Here is an 18,067-nt window from a genome sequence, read left to right on the forward strand (position 1 = left end):
AACAGTAAATTTTATTACATCTACATTTATCTCCATCCTTAAAGAATTATAATGTAATATACAATATACCATTGGATTATATACTTTAAGTGGGTGAATTGAATAGTATGTGAATTATATCTCAATAAAGTTGCTAAAAAGCTGAAAAATCTTTGAGGTTCCCCTTTGTTAGGAGGAAGGGAGTCATTACTTTTCTGTTCATATGATAGGCTATGGGGATAGGCCATTCTAATTCATGTCAAAGTATAAAATAGAATGCTGCTGTGATTAACTGTTGCCCAGCAAGAATATGTTATATGTTAACAGTGCACCCATGCATACTGACATGCTATCAGGAAGTAAAAGGTTTCTGTGTTTCTCCAACTTGGTGAATGAATCACTTAGCTGGGGGAGGGGACTATTGACCACAGAACTTCAGAGTCCTACTTATTGGAAAGTCATTATGGGGCACTGTCCTCACGCTAGAACTCAGGTAAAATATTCCTAGTGTTTGATGGTTTGATTATAAACCAAAAGAATGCAACTTGGAGCCATACCCTGCCATCTTTGAAATGGTGCCTGACTCTATTATTTCATACATTTTGAACTTTTTTATTATGTGAACCTATCACTTTTCACCCTGAAAGTAAGTGGAATAACAACTGATGCCCCAACAATGAAAACTAAAATGAGCTAGTTTATTAGTCTAGGCTAAAGCCACACTGAACAAGCAGAATTTAAATTGAAATAAAGTGTAAGATTGAGGGCAGAAGGATAAGAGGGCATCAGAGAATGAGATGGCTGGATGGCATCACTGATGCAATGGACATGAACTTGGGCAAACCTTGGCAGATGGTGAGGGACAGAGAGGCCTGGCATGCTGCAGTCCATGGGGTCACAAAGAGTTGGATAAGGCTGGATGACTAAACAACAACAAAGTGTAAGTAGACATTGTTGTTGTTTAGTGGCTAAGTCATGTCACACTCTTGTGACCCCGTGGACTGTAGCCCGCCAGACTCTTCTGTCCTTGGGATTACCCAGGAAGGAATACCAGAGTGAGTTGCCATTTCCTTCTCCAGGGGATCTTTACAACCCAGGGATCGAACCCATGTCTCCTGCTTGGCAGGTGAATTTTTTTTTACCACTGAGCCACCTGGGAAGCCAAATAAAAACTTGAGTAAACATTATTACAAGCAGAGAAAACAGCAGAGGACAGAAGCCTTACTCCAGAGATGACTCAGTACATCCTGATAACAGATAAAACTGCTGTGCTTGGAGCTTAGTAGCAATAAAGAGGTCTTGTGTAGGCCATATTATGGGTGATGGATTTTATTCTAATTAAAAATGTGAAAATTGAAGGATTTTAAACATGGGAAATAACTTGATTTTTTTTTTTTTTTTTTTTTGAAGCAGATCAACTTGAGTATTGTGTGTGGGACAAAATGGAATGGTGGGAACAAGAGTGTGTACAAACAGATTGAGAGGAAATTATAGTATTTTAGCAGGAGATGATATTCTTTTGTGGTGGCAATGACATTAGAGACAATGAAACAATTCAAGATATGTTTAGGACATGGAACTAGAAAGACTTGGAGACAAATAGATTTGAGACCCTGAGATAGAGAGGAGAATATAAATAACCGAATCCTAGGTTTTGGACCCAAACATTTGGGTGGATGTTGACTCCATTTATCATTTTAGAAAAATTGGGGTGAATTGTGGAGAGGTGATAAGGTTTACTTTTGGGACAAGTTGAGTTTGAGGTGCTTATAAGACATCCAAGTGGAGATATAAATTAGAAGAGGGGTCTGAAATAGAAATATTGTTTTGGAGTCTTGAAATTTAGGCATTGTCAAAGTTGAAAGAGTAAATGAAATTGTCTAGTGGGAGAGAGAAGAGTGAAAACTGATGCTCCATCCAAGCAGCCACAACATTCAGCCACAACGTAGAAGGAACAGCACTCAAAGAGTTCCAAGAAGGGGCTGACAGAGAAAGATGATGAAAAACAGGGCTCTGCTGTAATGGAAATAATGAGAAGAGAATGTTGAAGAGAGGAAGGCTTGGCCAAGGTTAAGAATTGAAGTTTCCTCTAGTTTTACTAATATGGCAGTCATTGTCAATCTTAGAAATAGTAATTTTGGTAGTGCTGTGTGGGTGAAAGCTGTATTGTTTTTCCTTGAGAAGTCAATGTGAGGTGGTTAATGGTAACTGCAAAAGTAAAACACCCTTTTGGGGAAGTTTAGCTGAAAAGAGTTCAAGAACCAGTACTAGAGAGGCATGCAAAGTCCATGTTCTGCCACCTACTATTTGTTTGAACATGGAAAATTATTTAATATCTCTGATTTTGTACCCCAATAGGATCTTACTAACAAGAGTGCCTACCTGAAAGGGTTTGTTGAAGAGTGTTTATGACAATGTCTTGCTACTTAGTGAACATTTAATAAATGTAAACTGTGCTTACCCTTGATCTAGATATTATAATATCTATGATATTATAGGGATCTTCTCAGTCACAAAACTAAACTTTATATTCTTCAAAAAAAAATAGATGGAAACATCAAAGCCAGGCCAGTCAATGTAATGACAAGAGAAATTAAGGTCTGTTTATCCTAAGTAATCATTTTAATTTCTTATTATTGATTTAAAAGTCTTTCCAGTTTGCTATTCTCTTATATCCAATTTTTTTACATATTTCCTACTATTCTAACATGTCTCATTGCAGAGAAAAAATACAGTGTTTTTGTTATAGACATTGGCTTAAATTGTTTTGAATTTATAAGGATATCTTTAAAATTATTGTTTTTAATCAGAGAAGACATTTATTTGGGGAAATATTATCATAGATAACTTACAGACCATACATTATCTTCCTATATCTACTCCATGTTGCTTATTATCTGTATAATTTTATGAAAAGAAACTGTTTTGGCAGATACTAAATCACTAAATTAAAAAATAATTTAGAATACGTTGCATACTTACTTTTTATATTTCCTATTTATATATATTTAATATGCCTTTTAAAAATACCAGTTGAGCTTTTCAGATTGCTCTGTTTCAGTTGCTTTTTTTTTTGAGCTGTAATCCATCTATTTTAAACACAGATATTTCTCACATTTCAATTTAAAATGCTCAGTTCATTACTATGGACCCACCTAGTGTCGACTTCTCAAATTCATTTTTTTACCACATATGCATGCTTATGCTATACATCATCTACATCATGTAATAAATGAATTGCTTACATAATCTTAATATTTAAAAGCTCATTTCCAGAATCTTAATGTTTTTGTTTCCTTTCTTATGGCATGCATTGTGTGCAACATAAACAATCTGAGAATAATTGACTATGGGTTAAACATACAGCTGCTAGAAAACAATCTTATTGCTCTTTTCAGCATCATTCACTCAAGAGGAAAATGTAATCACTGGTACGAAGGGTAGTATTATTGAGAGAGGTCATTTTACATAGGAATTTGTATGATTTATTTGATGCACTGGAGTTACTTTTCTAAGTTTATAAACAATACCTTATTGGCTGAAATAACTGCTAATACTTATATTGCATTTCACAGTTTACAAAGCATTTTTCATGTATATTATAATATTAAATATTTATAACATCTTTGCTGGATAGGAATTGTTATCATCCCTAAGTTACTAGTGAGGCAGCTGAGGATCAGAGAGGTATAAGGGGAGAATTGTGACTTGAACCTAAGTTCCCTGAATTCGCATAATAAATGTTTGTTGATTCCTGATATTATGTTGCTTCTGAGAAATTTTTTGGTATATAATCCAATCAATACATATCTGTTACAGCAAACTATGTACTCAGTATGCATATTATGTAAAATTTGGTCTGGATATCATGTACCTAAATTGTTCAGAAACTGGCCTGTTTGCAAATTACATTAATAAGATTACATTAACTTTACTGGGCAGTTCAGTATATTCTTCATTGCACTTCTGTAATCTTATTTCTCATCAAATAAAGTATTTTGTTTACATCAACTTAATTTTAATGTTTATTTTCAATCTATACAATATATTGAAATATAAAACTTATTACTTAGCTTTTAATGACAATCACTGCACAAAACTTCCTGCTTTTCAGTTTCTGCCAAAATAGAAACAGACTTGTTCCTTCCCCTTGTCTCAGAGGGAAAAAGTCCAGTACAGGCCATTTACCCAAGCAAATCTCTTAATGTGTTCACTGGCTTTTGGGGGAGGGAGAGGCAGAGAAAGGGGATATTGGGTTTCCCTTTGTAAAGAAAAGGAAGAAATGGAAGGGAGAGGAAGGAAAATAAATGTTGTATTCTCATCCTTTCTCACCCTACACTTAACCTGGAAAACTGAATATGCAAAAGGACTGAATAGGCATCTTTGAAATCTTGACTAAATAAGGCAGTAATCTGCATCAAGTAATAGATAAGCCAGAACTTCTAAGGTAGAATATTACTGTGGTCTGCTAGCCTCCAGGTGCTACAGTGTCGATTGTAAGAATGTAGAACCATAGGTCATTTAGCTCTGTACGTGTGCCTAGCGGTCGTGGTTGTTAAACACTCACAGAATCACATGAGGACCAAAAGCCCCTATGCAGAGGGTCAGTACATAGTTTTCCAGGAAGTTGTCCAGTGCTGGAGTGCTTTACCTCTGGCCTTCTTGCCTGAGGCCTTCACTACCACCTGGCTGCAGTTGTCAGTGACTCTGAGGCCAGTGTCTATGGCCCAACATGCTCTGGCTGTCAGTGCTAAGCCCTAAGTAGTCAGTAAAATTAAAGGACAAGCTGATAGGCAAGTGGGTTATTCCCTCAAACGTGGCTGTACAGGCCACCTGAGATTGAGAGGAACTGTGCGTGCCCCTTCCCACGTGCTCTGGACTCCAGGCATGGACAATTTGCACCTGCCCCCACGAGAAGGGGAGTGGGAATACTGCCCTACTAAGGCCACGGTAGATGGCGTATGCGCAGGCCACGTTGCTGACGTCAAAGCGCACACCAGGCACGTTCCCTTCCGTATCCTGTCTGCGCAGGGACTGCCGGGAACACCCGCCACCCTTGCCCTGGTCCTGGTCTTCGCCATGGCCGAGGTCTGCACTCCTAGAGACTGATGCTTCAAGTTTAGTTCTTCGCACGTGCAGTCTACCAGCTTTCTGATGTCATGGGTCACTGTCAGAGATTCATTTATCAAGGTGGGCCAGAACTTACCCTAAACATGTAAATATACTTTTGATTTTGTAGATATACTGATGACCATATATACGTACTTACATGGCCAAGCATACATTTATATTTAAAGTAATCAAAGCCTTTGTAGCCCTATTTGATGTAATTGAAGTATTCCTCAGGTATTCCCCTGCCGTGCTTCCAGAATTTGATGTACTTGAAGTGTTTGAAAAACACTAAGGTAAATGGTCGTATCAGGTTAGCTGGTATATTACATGTATATATATGAAAGTATGTATGTAAGCTTTACTTATATATGTGGTAAACATATATCAATGAGTAGTAAAGTATATGACCAACACTTAGGGAATTACCCACTGTTATTTGGACTTTACACATTCAAACAATGAACGATCTTCTCTAGGAGAGTATTATGTTGGCTTCCTTTACACGGTTGGCTTTGAAGGAGCCGTGTATGTTTTATTCTTCAGGACATCCTATATTGGAACCCCTGTGCTAACTGGACAGCTATGTATCTTTCAGTGAGACATAAAGTACTTAGTAATTCAGGCATGTCTTATCTGCCCCAGGATTAGTTGCAAAGTAAATAAAGGATATAGTGAAGGAGTGTTTCTGAGGAATACATGAGAATTGTGGGAAACATGATGGCAATTACAGTTGTATAGTATTTGAGGACAGTGAAAAATTTAAGAGGGAAGAAGAGCAAACTGTGATAAAATAACATGTGGGGACAATTTGAATGTATACTATAGCAACTTGTTTATTTGTATTATCGATATACTTTAAGAGAACAATTTAGTACTTTGTAAGAGACACTGTATTTAAATGAAATGAAATCTCGTTTGTTGAAGTATTTTAAAACTTGAAATCCCTGACTTTTAAAATTGCTGAAATGCTTGAATTTAAATAAAAATTAACATGTAGTACATGTTATGAAATGTTTGTAAATGCCTAGTTTAAATTTATTTAATATTCTAATATTTATCTCCCTAAGATAAGGCAATGGCACTTATCCATTGCCCCACTCCAGTACTCTTGCCTGGAAAATCCCATGGATGGAGGAGCCTGGTAGGCTGCAGTCCATGGGGTCCCTAGAGTCCAACACGACTGAGCGATTTCACTTTCACTTTTCACTTTCATGCATTGGAGAAGGAAATGGCAACCCACTCCAGTGTTCTTGCCTGGAGAGTCCCAGGGATGGGGGAGCCTGGTGGGCTGCCGTCTATGGGATCACACAGAGTCAGACTAGACTGAAGTGACTTAGCAAGATAATATATCTTAATTTTCATCTGCTGACATTTAGAATTATTTCTGATGTTATGATTTTCTAACTTTTCTAAGGTTTAGTGGAATTCTCTTCTATCCAAACTCTGCTCCAGCTGCACACCCCCCAACTCACCATTATTCTCTAATTTAATATTTCTAATTCCATTACCTAAGTTTTGGGGGTTTTTGTTTTTGAGAAAGTGTTCCAAGGCTAAACAAGTCTGGGGATTACTGCTTAATAATTAATCAGTCACAACTAGTTTATTAGCAGCCTAGTTTTATTTATAGAATGCATATTTAAATATTATACACTTTAAATGCATTTGCTATCAATGGGATAAAATTTGTAGTCTTTCAACTTTTTGTAACTTCATTTGTTCCTGCCTGTGTGCATGCTGGATTTAGGATATGGTCAGCTGTTGTGATCCTGTTAAATATATCTATGAAAGCTCTTTAAGATCAGGTCATTAAATTAACAAGTCTGGTGTTCCCTGATACTGAATTTTGCCCTTCAATGAATATATCAGATTCAGAAATCAAGGACAATTCCATGAATTCTGCATCTGCTTTTATAATTTCTTAAACTGTAGGTATGCAGACAGAGCTGCTTGTATGTGACAGAAAAGTGTGATTGTATGTATTTGACAAAAATTATAGAAAAGTAGAAATGAGATAAATTTACTATTTTGAACTAACAGAATGTAAGTGATTTCTCATTTGTGTTTTTCATAACTAATTGTATGTTCAGGCAGTAATTACCTCTTTCTCCTTTGCTTCTTTAGTATCTTGACAGGATAGCTTCTTATTGGTTTAATTACTTAAGGATTTGTTCAAATATGTTTTCATTTAGGAGGGTATTTGCCCTTTTTTGCACTTCGATGCATCCTTTAAAATGCTCTTTATGTAACAAGGCAGTTTCCTTTTAAAAGAATTCACTCACTTCCCTTAAGCTAAAAAAGGGTGGGCATCTTTAACATATGTGTTGGTATTTATCATTTCTCTGCCATGCTTCCAGAATATCAGAATGATAAGGGGAAATCATTAGATTCTCTCCATTTAATTTAACAGTTTTAATTGGGCAGGATCATTATTGCATTTTCTTTCAGTGAATTGTGGGTTGCTTTTTCAGTGAATCAAACTGTTCAGGTTGCTTATGAGGTTCAGCCCTTGGCATAATGTCACTAATGATTTCTACAGGACCTTGAAATAAAGCAACAGGAAAATCTATCAACAAAGAGATATAAATGGAATATTTTAGATCAAAAATAAGATTCAAGTCTTTGTACTGGAAGAAAAGGACAGCAGTGGGCAATTTCATACTTGATCATTGTAAATGCAATCAAAATGGCAGTTACTGCCTAATTGCCAAAATAGCATCTGGAAAAATGTAGTGGTAGTTGTATGAGACAGGGATTATTACCATTAATAAATTAATAAAGCCCATTACTTTTTCCTCAAAAACTTTAGACATTTTAAATTTTCTGTTTTTCTTCCTCTGACTGGTGCATGTTTCCTAGAGTATGCTGTCAGCTGATGCTTTTCTCTTTCTAATGTAACTTTTAATATGAAGACCCTGTGTTATTTGTAGTCTTTTTTATGGAAGGGAGTAAAATATTTGTGTGTGTGTGTATGTGCATTTATGTGTGGGGTGTTTGCATGCATGTTTGCAGAGGGATGGAGGAAAGCTATGGAATTTATGCTTCATTTTATCAGAGATGAACTCTTTTCTTCTGTTATTTCAAGAGCATCTCTCAACAGTTACTGACTAAATTGCCAGAATCAATGGCTTTTTAAATAGGCCTCTTTTAGAAAAAAAATGTCATTATGTCTGTCCTTTCCTGAAACTTTATTTTTTCTAGTTTAGTACTTTAGTCATCTTATTAAACAGACTTTCATACTTACAAAATAAAATCTACTTTTACTATGATACTTTTACACACTTCAGTTTCATATTTCCATCTCAAAGTTAGAAAGAAACCTTTACTCAGATGTTCTGCCATTATGTCAGATTCAACTTAGCATCACTTTTCCCACAAAAAATCCCAACTTCCCAAACTTCTGTTAATTCCACCACAGTCTTCTGTGGACTTTGACCCTCCACCCCTTGCTGTTTCTTACACTTCAATCCTAGTCTAAGGAAAGCTTCTTTGAGGAGGTAATATTTAATCATGGTGTAAAAGCTATCAGGGGGAGCACAACCTGTCATTGGGAAAAATATTGTGCAACGGCCTGATACCAGGACAAACAGACATAGGGTCCCAAAGGCTCCTGATTTTTCCTTCAGGTAGGGCATGCCATGGGTATTATAGAACATTGAAATGTTCTATGGAAGGTCTGGAGGATACAATTATGAATAAGAGCATCCATCTTTTTTAGAGCTTAGAGCTAAGTAGTTGGAACTTACTTTCTACCTGGTATTATGGCAACCCCAAGAAGGATAACAGGTGAGGGATCAACCTGAGATTCCAGTGGAGTCTTCTGCTTCAACAGACTTAAAGGCGGAGTAGCAATTAGCCTGATAAAAAGGGGTAAGGGAGTGTGGAAGAAGATGTTCCAGGAAGAATGTGCTTTTCACACAAGAGCACTGAAGGAAGGATTAACAGGCTGCTTGCCAACAATTTTGCCAGCCTGATATAGCAGGAGCTTGAAGTTCATGGCATGCAGGGAGAGACTTCATGACAGAGCATGAAGAGTCTAATATGACAAGTTAAGGACTTTTTACTTATAATTAAGTTATCATCTCATATTCTTCAAACTATATCCAATCCTCTTTTAAAGAAAAATTATATACCCCAAAGGATATATTCAGTGAGGGCTTTGAATTTAAGTTAGAAAAACATTATTTCAGAAACTAAAATTATAGTCTGTGAAAATATTAAATTAAGGATTATTATTAAAAAATGAGAATTCTGGTCTTTTTTAGTAGGTAAAATACTTTTTAATAACAAAAATTACATATAAATTACAGACCTCTCAGAATCAGATGTGTGGGGTCCGCTGTTATGAATTGAAGTAATATTGTGTATAGTTGATGAACAACCATTGGAGAGGTTATATTTTAATTAGATGTATACTTAACTAATGTATGTATATATAAATTTTATGAAAACATAATGGATTCACATTCAGAATAAAGAAAAAATATAAAAATCTTTCAAAAGCATATAGCAGAAGGGATTTAATCTTGTAGCTATCTTCCTTCTGTCCAGTTCTGACTTCCCCCCTCCCTACAATTATAACCATTTTTATTTCATTTTCTTGTATATTCTTTCAGAGTTTTCTTATGTACATATCAGCAGAAAGGAATTTGACGTCTTATTTTCACAAATGTTGTAGCACATTTTACTCACAGTGCTCAGATGTGTACCTTGTTTTTCTTCTCTATGTGTGCGCGTGCACACACACACACACACATGTATATGGGCTTCCTAGGTGGCACTAGTGGTAAAGAACTCACCTGCCATTGCAGGAGACAAAAGAGACACAGGTTTGATCCCTGGGTTGGGAAGATGCTTTAAAGGTGGGCATGGCAACCCACCTCAGTATTCTTGCCTAGAGAATCCCTTGGACAGAGGAGCCTGATGAGCTAGGGTCCATAGAGTCACAAAGAGTCAGACACAAGTGAAGTGACTTCATGCACATGTGTATGTGTGCACACACATACACACAAGAAATTTTTATATTGAAGATGTTTTGTATCAGTGCATACTTACATTCTTTATGCTTTTGTTAATAGCTTTGTAGTTTAATATGGCTTTGTTGTTTCCCTGATTAATGACCTTTGGATTGTTAACAGTTCTATGCTATTATGTGCTGTTCCACAGTAACTAAATTTGAATACATGACATCCTGCACATTTGAAAGTACATCTCTAATAAATTCCCAGAAGTGGAATTGCGTTTGTAATTTTGGTAGTTATTTTCAAATTACTGTCCAGAAGGTTTATATTGATATACATTTCTACTAGTAATATACAAGAGCACGTGTTTCCATAAGTCACCAACAGACTGTAGGTATTAGTAAGATTTTGCTGTGTTAACAAACAAGGCCACTCTCTCTGTGGGTTACTGTTTTGAAACGAATCTTTTCTTGCATGTGTAACATGAAGTCTCTGTGGGTCAGCTGTGTGAACTAAGTCTCTTCTCGTTCCTAGGACCCAGGCTGATTGAATAGCCCTTATCTGAGATACACTGTTTTCATGGTGGAAGACAGAAACAAGATAAGGTAGCTGAACCAAATCAGACATTCACAGAGAAAGCTGCATATTTCAGTGACCAAAGCACATAACATGTCTTAAGATAATGTCAGTGGGGTAGGAAATGAAATCTGTTGCAAGGGAATTTAACAAGGGAGAGAATAAATTATTTATGAGTGAATAATACAGTCTAACAAATAATAATAGACAAGTACTTTTCATTTTTGCTAAGCTAATAGGTTAAAAATATAATAATCACCCTGTAGTTATAAACTGCATTTATGTTAAAGGATATTGAGCATCTTTTTCTTTGTTTAAGAACCAATTCTATTTCCTTCCCTTTGAATAAGTTATATCATTTGTCTGTTTCCACTATTGGATTGTTGACCTTTTCCTCATTGATTAAAAAAAACTCTTTATATATCATGGAGGTTATTGAATTCCTTTGATATAGGTTGCATAAACTGTTTTTCCAAACTAGTAAGACTACTCCAAGTTTATACAGCAGTTTACTCATGTTCTCTTCTGGTAGATTTATGGTTTTATTCTTTACATCTAAATCTTTATCCATTTGGAATTTTAAAAATTATTTTTCTTATTTGTTTATTTTTCAAGACTGACTTTTTAATTAGTTTGTCTAGTATTTTAAGCATAGGCTGGTATTTTAACTTGAACTTATTAAATCTATACATTCATTTAGAGAGAAATCATATTGATGCTACCTATCCAGAAACATAGTATATCTTTCCATATTGTGTCAAAGCATTCTTCAGATAGGTCTTTATATGAATGATTTTATTCTTAGATATTTTATTATTTGTGTTACTAATACTGATGAGGTCTTTTTTTCCCATTATCTTTTGATAACTGGGTGTTATATATACAAAAGTTATTGATTTCTGTATACTACATTTGTTCCCTGTTATGATTCTGAATTCTCATAGTGCTTCTGAGATTTTCAATTGATTCTCTAATCTATATTTTCTTAACTCCAACAAACTAATACTAAAATTCTTGAAGGTCAGAAAATAAGTTATTTTAAAACCACTTGTTACTTAAACTACCCACAGAATTTTGTTTCACTGAATAATACTTTTATCATTTTATCTTATGGTGTGATAACTTTCAAAAGTAGCTGTCTTATAGAGTAGAACAGGCATGAGGTTTGTAATTGGAAGAAAGTGAAAATGAAAGTGAAGTCGTTCAGTCGTGTCTGACTCTTTGCGACCCCATGGACTATAGCCAACCAGTCTCCTCTGTCCATGGGATTTTCCAGGCAAGAATACTGGAGTGGGTTGTCATTTCCTTCTCCAGGGGATCTTCCTGACCCAGGGATCAAACCCTGGTCTCTTGCATTGTAGGCAAACGCTTTACCGCTTGAGCCACCAGGGAGGTCCATGGGTTCAAATAGTGGTTTTGCCTATTGCTAGTTATGTAATCCAAAGATAGATAATTTTTGTTCCTGTATTTCGCTTACCATTTCTGTGATGTGGAACTAATATTCATAACTGATACATTCCAGATTTGTTTTGAAAATTAATTAACCTGTGTGAAAATTGTAGATTTCTAGTTCGTAAGAACTTGATAATTTTTTTTATTGTAACAGAAAGTCCATATTTTTCAGTAGGTCCTAATTCCTTGGAAAAAAAAAAAGTTTATCTTTGTGTCCTCACCTTTTATCAGAGTGCCGTGGCCAGAAAAGAGGTTCATAAAAAACATAAAAATTGTTATGTGTATTTGTTTTTTTCCCCTCAATAAGTCTAGTAAAATTCATTGAACACACTCAATAATAGAAAAATGCTTACTAAGATGACTTATACTTTAAGATTAAGAATAATGGCTCACCTATAAAGACTGAGTAAATCTGAAGTTTGGTCCCCAAACCAGGAAGGGCATGCATTTTTATTTTTTTAAGGTATGCTTGTGGTGCTGGCATGTCTTACAAATTCCTAAAGTCTTTTAATATATGCTTTAAGTGAAAAGTGAAAGTGAAAGTCGTTCAGTCGTGTCTGACTTTTTGGGACCCCATGGACTATAGAGTCCAGAATTCTCCAGGCCAGAATATTGGAGTGGGTAGCCTATCCATTCTCCAAGGGATCTTCCCAACCCAGGAATCAAACCGGGGTCTCCTACATTGTAGGCAGATTCTTTACCAGCTGAGCTACCAGGAAAGCCAAATAAATGTTTCAGATTACAGACCCATGATTTGTTTAAAGGGCTTCCTTGGTGGCTCAGATCTGCCTCCAATGCAGGAGACCTAGGTTTGATCCCTGAGTTGGGAAGATCCCCTAGAGAAGGGAATGTCAACTCACTGCAGTATTCTTGCCTGGTGAATCCCATGGACACAGAAGCCTGGCAGGCTACAATCCATAAGGTCACAAAGAGTCAGACAAAACTGAGCAATTAGCACACACACACACAATTAAGTATTTTTAAATACTAATACACCATTTGATACCTAAATAGTTCTTCAACTTCAGGGAAATTTACAAATATCAGTATGTCTTTTTTTCCTATTTATGAAAGTGTGCATTATAAACAATGATGTTTTAATATATAAAGGTGGTTTATAATACAAGTGTAAATTAAATGTTCTATCCATGCTTACTGAATAATAGTATGAATATATTCTTTTGATAATATCTATTTTCTTTAATCCTGTGCATAGTCTGACTGAATTATTTTCTAAATTATGGCAGTAAGTCATTTTAGTTAATAATGTGGAAAAAAAAAAGAAGCTGTGTATTTGGCAGGAGTTCCACAGAGTGTCCACAAACTTCATTTTGAAAAGTAGGTTTTCTTGAACACAATTTACCTGTCAGGATTTCTCACATTTCAACTTTTCAGTTTGTCTTTGAGTTTCTCATTCGATATTTTGAAATTTCAGATAAAGACAGAATCCCTTGTGTTTATTTCTCCCTGCAATGCCAGTCACTGTCATCACACAATGTAACATGTTCAATGTAGTAATAAACTGCCTTTACTTCTCTCATTAAATCAGATAATACCAATAAATGTAATTGCACTTAGAAAAAAATGAAAGTTGTGACTTGAAAGTTTAAGCACAAAATTTTCAGAATCACAAATAGGTGAATTTAGTTATAAAATTAGTTATTTACAAATGTGTGTGTGTGTGTGTGTGACGAGTTAAGTTCTCCTAGTTGTTTTAACTTAATTGAACTTAGCCAACTAATTAATCAAAGACCCTCTGGAGAAGGGATAGGATACCCACCTCCAGTACTGTTGGGCTTCTCTTGTGGCTCAACTGGTAAAGAATCTGCCTGCAATGCGGGAGACCTGGGTTCGATTTCTGGGTTGGGAAGATCCCCTGGAGAAGGAAAAGGCTACCCACTCCAGTAGTCTGGCATGGGGAATTCCATGGACCGTATAGTCCATGTGGTCACAAAGAGTCTGACAGGACTGAGCAATTTTCACTTCAATTAATCAGATACTTTTCTTCACAATCTTTAATGAATTAATTAACTTTATATTTATTTATTTTGACTGAGCTGTGTCTTCACCGCAGCATTTGGTCTTCTCCAGTTGCAGCTCATGGGTTTTAGTTGCTCCAGAGCACGTAGGATCTTATTTCCCTGACCGAGGGATTGAACCTGCATGCCCTGCATTAGAAGGTGGATTCTTAACCACTGGAGCACCAGGGAAGGCCCTTCACTATCTTGTTTTGTGGGTGTAGAGTTATCACATACTTAAAGGGGTTAAAATAAAGTACAAGAATTGCTCTTAAAACATTTTAAAAAATGGAACATTTTTAAACTGAAACAAAACTGAGAAGGGTAAGACATTTTATTTTGCAGATTATAAATTGATTTATCAAAGAAGAGATTATAGAATTGGAATATGAGAGTCAAGAAGGACTTTAAAAATCATCTTCCCTGAGATGTTAAAGGTATAGGCAAGATTGCATCACCAGTGAGGAAGGAATTGAGGCTCCCCTAGAGCTCAGGCCTTTTTACTTTCAGCTTAGCCATGCTTCTTCCCTCTCAGCTGTTACAGATGTAAGTAGACTGAACATTATTAATAGGTAACATTTTCATTTACTGTGAATAGGATATATTTGTCATTTAGAGTAGACAAAGTGGGATCAAAAATGAAACTAATTGTTCAAATATTTTCATATATTACTCTATTTTCCCTTATTTCTGTTCTGATTAGTTAATATTAAGAAATAGCTACCTCAACTACAGTGGAAAAACTTCCCTGAAAGGTGTACACTAAAATATTTTGTATAAATTATCTAATAAGTAAGAATCCAAGCCACATTGTAGCAATATTACTACTTTTCACTTTGCTGCTGCCTCTAGGTAAAATATCAGTATAGTGTCTTCCCTAAATTTCTTTCCTAGTTGAGAAATACATAACAGAAAGTTCAGTGATCAAAAAGTGCATTTTTTAAAAGTATGATCCCATTTGGATAGATTCTCTTCTAATGGGTTATATGGATTTTTTTTTTTTTTTCTAAATAGGAATCTTGACTTTTACCACCAGAGTGATTGGTTCATGTCTTTTTTGGCCTCTTGAACTGACAACAGTTAGACAACACTACTTAACACAAAGAAAGATGATTGTGTAATGAGTAAAAAAGTAAAAGTGTAAGTTAGATTAATCTTCCTAATAGATACCTTTTCTTAAAATGATTCTTTCTGTAAGACAGAAATTTTACTTCCGAATAGTTACATGGTGACTAGAAGGTGATATTCAGTTGGTAAATCATGTTCAACTCTTTGTGACCCCATGGACTGCAGCATGCCAGGCTGCCCTGTCCTCTCTCAAATCATGTCCATTGAGTAGGTGATGATGTCTAATCATCTCATCCTCTGCTGGCCCGTTTTCCTTTTGCCTTCAATCTTTCCCAGTACCAGGATCTTTTCCAGTGAATCGGCTTGTGACAATGAGTGGTCAAAGTATTGGAGCTTCAGGTTCAGCATCAGCACTTTGAATGAATACTGAGGATCGATTCCTTTAGGATTGACTGGTTTGATCCCCTTGCTGTCCAAGGGACTCCTGTCCAAGAGTCTTCTCTGGTACCACAGTTTGAAAGCATCAATTTTTTGGTGCTCAGCCTCCTTTATGTCCACCTCTCACATCCATATGTGACTATTGGAAAAACCATAGCTTTTACTATACAAACCTTTGTTGGTAAAGTAATGTCACTCCTTTTTAATATGCTGTCTAGGTTTGTCATAGCTTTCCTTCGAAGGAGCAAGCGTCTTTGAATTTCATGGGTGCAGTCACCATTGACATTAATTTTGGAACCCAAGAAAATAAAATCTGTTCCTGCTTCCACTTTTTCCCCTTCTATTTGCCTTGAAGTGATGGGATCAGATGCCATGATCTTATTTTTTTTAGTGTTTAGTTTCAAACCAGCTTTTTGACTCTCCTCTTTCACCCTCACCAGGAGGTTCTTTATTTCCTCTTCACTTTCTGCCATTAGAGTGGTATCAGCTGCATAGATACTTGCATTCTGACAGAGGATGAAATGGTTGGATGGCATCACCGACTCAATGGACATGAGTCTGAATAAGTTCCGAAAGTTGGTGGTAGACAGGGAAGCCTGGAGTGCTGTAGTCCATGGGGTCACAAAGAGTCGGACACGATTGAGCGACTGAACTGAACTGAACTGAATTGCACAAATAGGCCCCCTTTATCTGCAGTTTCACTTAACCTAGTTTCAGTTACCCATGGTCAACCATGGCCTGAAAATATTATATAGAAGATTCCAGAAATAAAAGATTCATAAGTGTTAAGTTGTTCACCTACTCTTAGTAACATGGTGAAATCTCACGCCTTTCTGTCTTTGTTCTGCCCGTGATCCCCATCCATTGACAATATTATGACTCTAACCCAGGGTGACTTAAGCACATCAGTCCTCTTATCAGAAGGTCAATAGTAGTTTAATGCTATCGTAATGCCTGTGTCATTCACCTCACATCATCTCATTACATAGGCATTTTATCATCCCACATTACCACAAGAAGAAAGGTGACTACAGTATAATAAGAAAAGTGAGGGTTACTATATTTTCCTATGGAGCCCCCAGATCATAATCACATTAATAAAGATAACATTTAGAAGTTAATTTTAAAGAGAGAGCCAAATTTTACGATGAGTATAGTAATTCTGATATTTATCATCACCATCAAGTTGGGACGAGTGTACTATTCTTTGTTGTCGTTGTTGTGTTAGTTACTCAGTCGTGTCCGACTCTGCAGCCCCATGGCCTGTTGCCCACCAGGCTCCTCTGTCCATGGGATTCTCCAGGCAAGAACACTGGAATGGGTTGCCATGCCCTTCTTCAGGTGATCTTCCCGATCCAAGGATCAAACCTGGGTCTCCTACACTGCAGGAAGATTCTTTACCATCTGACCCACTAGGCAAGCCTCGTCTTTAACTGTTTTTAGTTGTTGTATAAGGAACAGTCTTTAATATGAAGTTATTTGTGAGGATGGAGTAATCATCACTCAACCTAACTTTGAAGTTTAAACATTCACTTAGCATCAAAACAGCTTTAGAAGCACTTGCCTGTACACTTGGTATTTAATAGTGTTTAGAGTATATTTGAGATAAAATAGCATTTGATGCCTTTTCAGAACTTTGGAGGAATGTTACCATAACTTTGGTGTTACCCATTTCTGCACTTATTAATTTTGGGATACCAGACAAATACTTTGTAAGCCATGGTTCCCTCATTTGTAGTTGGGATGATACAACTACATATCTTACATAGTTGTTTTGAATATTAAATGTGATTATTTTATATATATATCACAGATACTGGTAGACAGTACTCAGATACTGAGAGCTATCACTTTTAAATTACTAAAAATTATTCTAAAGAAGATAAATGGTAAAATATCAAACAGTGGGAGCTATTACTGGGAATGGATCATGTCTTTGAGAGAAGTATGAGACTGCAGTTTCTAAGATGACAATGTTCTTGAAGTGTTGTTGAAGAACACTAGTTGGCCAAAAATGTGATCTGAGGACAATTCATATGTTTATTCTAACTAACCAAGTAATAATACAGAAGAGTGTGAGGATGGAAAAACCTTGAACTTATAGACCATTGTATGTCAATTTTCTTGCATAAATGTGTTATGGGGAATTGAAATTTAGGACTTTAAAAAGGAAGAGATGTTATTGAATTTCTTAGGTGTGTTTCTAAAGAAATTCAATTACAGGACTTTATTCTACTCTAAGTCAGAGTTTTAATCTGCCCCTGATAGATCAGTGGTGAGCTGACCAGGTATTTGCTGAATGGCTCACAGATGTACATTGATTGGAAGTTCTTTTTTTTTTTTTTTTTTAAACATTTTGTGACAGAGTTAAATAATTGCAGGGGAAGAAATAAGTGAATATTTTCTTAATGTCTGTTGAGGCAGGTTAAGGCAATATGATATTGGTATTGTCTGACACTGGTATTA

At 36.0% G+C, this 18,067-nt stretch overlaps 1 protein-coding gene across 7 annotated transcripts in view; it reads left to right on the top strand.

Moving 5' to 3' along the window:
* SOX5 (SRY-box transcription factor 5) overlaps positions 1 to 18,067 on the top strand; it is a 1,175,689-nt gene that overhangs the window by 681,854 nt on the left and 475,768 nt on the right. The window contains exon 1 of one of the 7 annotated variants that reach the window (XM_061417631.1): positions 4,786 to 5,169. The exons of the other annotated variants lie outside the window; for them this stretch is intronic. The gene's annotated coding sequence lies outside the window, so the exon portion shown is untranslated. Of the gene's footprint in view, positions 1 to 4,785; positions 5,170 to 18,067 lie in introns of those variants that run through there. 7 annotated transcript variants of the gene reach the window in all.

This window comes from Bos javanicus, chromosome 5 (genome assembly GCF_032452875.1).
Source record: "Bos javanicus breed banteng chromosome 5, ARS-OSU_banteng_1.0, whole genome shotgun sequence".
Classification (NCBI taxonomy): Eukaryota; Metazoa; Chordata; class Mammalia; order Artiodactyla; family Bovidae; genus Bos; species Bos javanicus.